Below are 4061 nucleotides of genomic sequence, written 5' to 3' on the forward strand. Positions count from 1 at the left end.
GCAGACCGACCCTAGAAAAAAGGCTACAAGAAGTTCACCAAACAGAAAGAAAATGTTAATAGAAGGTGGCTTAGAATTTCAAAAAAGAATAGTGGAATGGGTAAAGAGATCAACAAGCAATATTTGCTGTGACTTTTGTAAAATATATTTGACAGTGGAAGCAAAAATTACGTTTTCCAACATGGTGCTCAATTTTGAAGAGGAATTACTTTAGACAATTATATTAACAGGCAAGGTAAAGGGACCAATGGAAGTAAGGTTTCTATACATCAAAGTGCTAAATTTTTCATACCATTAACTGTAATTATGTTACATATGTACATTATACTACTTAAAGCAACCACTAAAAAAATACAAATAAATATATTTTAAAAACACTACAAATATATCAAATGGAATTCTAAAAAATGTTCAACACCAAAACACAAACAAACCCAAAAAACTCAAGAAAGAAGCAATAGGGAACACAAAAAACCAAAAAACTAATCATAAAATGGCAGACATAACACTAACATAATTATTGTAAACTTTAAATGGTCTAAATACACCAATAAAAGACAGAAATATGCAAACTGGGACCAGGCACAGTGTCTCATACCTTTAATCCCAGCACTTTGGGAGGCTGAGGTGGGCAGATCACCTGAGGTCAGGAGTTTGAGACCAGCCTGGCCAACATGATGAAATCCCGTCTCTACTAAAAATACAAAAATTAGCTAGGTGTCGTGGCAGGAACCTGTAATCCAAGCTACTTGGGAGGCAGAGGTTGCAGATTGCGCCACTGCACTCCAGCCAGGGTGACAGAGCAAGACTCCATCTTTAAAAAAAAAAAAAAAAAAAAAAAAAAAAAAAAAAAAAAAGCTGATGCGGTGGCTCATACCAGTAATCCTAGCACTTTGGGAGGCTGAGGCGGGTGGATCACCCGAGGTCAGGAGTTCGAGACCAGCCTGGCCAACATGGTGAAACCTCATGTCTATTAAAATACAAAAAATCAGTCAGGCGTGGTAGCAGATGCCTGTAATCCCAGCTACTCAAGAGCCTGAGGCAGGAGAATCACTTGAACCTGGGAGGTGGAGGTTGCAGTGAGCCGAGATCACACCACTCCACTCCACCCTGGGCAACAAGAACAAAACTCCATATCAAAAAAAAAAAAAAAAANTGCACTCCAGCCTGAGTGACAGAGTGAGACTCTGTCTCAGAAAAAGAAACAAAACACAAACCAAAAGAAAACTTTGTTTTATGCACAAAATTATTAAAAATCTTGTAGGCTGGGTGCAGTGGCTCATACCAGTAATCCTAGCACTTTGGGAGGCTGAGGCGGGTGGATCACCCGAGGTCAGGAGTTCGAGACCAGCCTGGCCAACATGGTGAAACCTCATGTCTATTAAAATACAAAAAATCAGTCAGGCGTGGTAGCAGATGCCTGTAATCCCAGCTACTCAAGAGCCTGAGGCAGGAGAATCACTTGAACCTGGGAGGTGGAGGTTGCAGTGAGCCGAGATCACACCACTCCACTCCACCCTGGGCAACAAGAACAAAACTCCATATCAAAAAAAAAAAAAAAAAGGCCAGGTGCAGTGGCTCAAGCCTGTAATCCCAGCACTTTGGGAGGCCAAGGTGGGCAGATCACAAGGTCAGGAGATCGAGACCATCCTGGCTAACATGGTGAAACCCCGTCTCTACTAAAAATACAAAAAAATTAGCCAGGTGTGGTGGTGGGCACCTGTAGTCCCAGCTACTCGGGAGGTTGAAGAAAGAGAATGCTGTGAACCCGGGAGGCAGAGCTTGCAGTGAGCCAAGATTGCGCCACTGCACTCCAGCCTGGGCGACAGAGTGAGACTCTGTCTCAAAAAAAAAAGATATGCAAACTGGATATAAAATCACAACCCAAATATATGCTGTTCACAAGAAACTTACTCCAAATATAGTGATACAGATAAGGTTTTAAAAAATGATGAAAATGTATAAATCATGCAAACATTAACCCAAAATGTAAGCATGACCACATGAATATCAGATAAAAATTGATGAGTATTAACAGGAGCAAAAAGGGACATTACTTAGTTATAAAAGGGTCAATACACCAAGACTACTAAGCAAACCTATATGTGTATATATCAAACAACAGAGCTCTAAATTACGTGGAGCAAAAACTGATAGAACTTAAAGGAGGAATAGATAATTCCACAATTATAGTTCAGGACTTCAACATCCCTCTCTTGACAATTGATAGAAATACTAGAGAGAAAATCAGCAAGGATATAGGAGACCTAAATAACACCACCAACTAACAGGATCATACAAATATGTATAGAAACTCCACCCAATGACCGAGAACACACATTCTTTTCAAGCAGCTATACAAAACAAGATAGCCTATATCCTGGATCATAAGGAAAAAAAAGTCAACAAATTTAAACAGTAACATCAAATGCAAAACAAATTAGAAATCAATAACAAATAGCAGGGAATACTCCAAATACTATTAAACAATATACTTCTAAATAATTCATGGATTAGAGAAGATGTTTCAAAAGGAATCAGGAAATCTTAGAACTGAGTGAGATAATCAAAAACATATTAAAACTTGTGGGATGAAACTAACAGTACTGTAAGAAAAATGTACAGAACTTAAAGGTTACATGAAAAAAGAAAAAAGCCTCAAATCAATAAGCTAAACATCCACCTCAGGAAACCACTGAGTCAAATACAACCAAAGCAACTAGAAGGAAGGATACAATACAGATCAGAGCAGATATCAGTGAAATTAAGAACAGAGAGTGGAGAAAAATCAGTGACATAAAGTGCTATTTCTTTGAAATGATCAATGAAATTGACATATGTCTACAAAGACTGGCAATAAGTGATACATTTCCAATATCAAGAATACAACAAGGAACGTAAGTACAGATCCTGCTGCCATCAAGAGGATAAAAGGAAATATTTCAAAGAATGTTACAAATTAGAATATTCACATAAAATGAACACTTCCTTAAGAAAATCTATAAAAATTCATTCAATATGAAATACTCTGAATAGTTCTATACCTATTAAATAAAATAAATACATAATTACAAAGCATCCAAAAGGAAAATCTCCAGGTCCCACTTGTTTGCTGGAGAATGCTACCAAACATTAAGGGAACAAATAACACCGATTCAACATATGATCTTCCAAAAAAATGGAAGATAATTCCCTCCAACTCATGTTAGGAGGCTAGTTATCATCTAGACATCAAAACCAAACAGTAACAGTTGAAGAATGGCCGGGCGCGGTGGCTCAAGCCTGTAATCCCAGCACTTTGGGAGGCCGAGACGGGCGGATCATGAGGTCAGGAGATCGAGACCATCCTGGCTAATACAGTGAAACCCCGTCTCTACTAAAAAATACAAAAAACTAGCCGGGCGACGAGGTGGGCGCCTGTAGTCCCAGCTACTCGGGAGGCTGAGACAGGAGAATGGCGTGAACCCGGGAGGTGGAGCTTGCAGTGAGCTGAGATGCGGCCACTGCACTCCAGCCTGGGCGGCAGAGCAAGACTCCGTCTCAACAAACAAACAAACAAACAAACAAACAAACAAACAAAAAACAAAACGTCAATATTGGCTGGGTGTGGTAGTTCATGCCTGTAATCCCAGCACTCTGGGATGCCGAGGCGAGCAGATCACTTGAGGTTAGGGGCTCAAGACCAGCCTGACCAACATGGTGAAACCTCGTCTCTACTAAAAATACAAAGATTAGCCAGAAGTGGTGGTATAAGCCTGTAGTCGTAGCTACTTGGGTGGCTGAGGCAGAATTGCTTGAACCCGCCAGCCTGGGTGACAGAGTGAGACTCCATCTCAAAAAATAAAAATGATAGGCCGGGTGCGGTGGCTCAAGCCTGTAATCCCAGCACTTTGGGAGGCCGAGACGGGCGGATCACGAGGTCAGGAGATCGAGACCATCCTGGCTAACACTGTGAAACCCCGTCTCTACTAAAAAATACAAAAAACTAGCCGGGCGAGGTGGCAGGCGCCTGTAGTCCCAGCTACTCGGGAGGCTGAGGCAGGAGAATGGCGTGAACCCGG

The sequence above is a fragment of the Rhinopithecus bieti genome, unplaced genomic scaffold, assembly GCF_001698545.2.
Source record: "Rhinopithecus bieti isolate Rb0 unplaced genomic scaffold, ASM169854v2 scaffold_15006, whole genome shotgun sequence".
Classification (NCBI taxonomy): domain Eukaryota; kingdom Metazoa; phylum Chordata; class Mammalia; order Primates; family Cercopithecidae; genus Rhinopithecus; species Rhinopithecus bieti.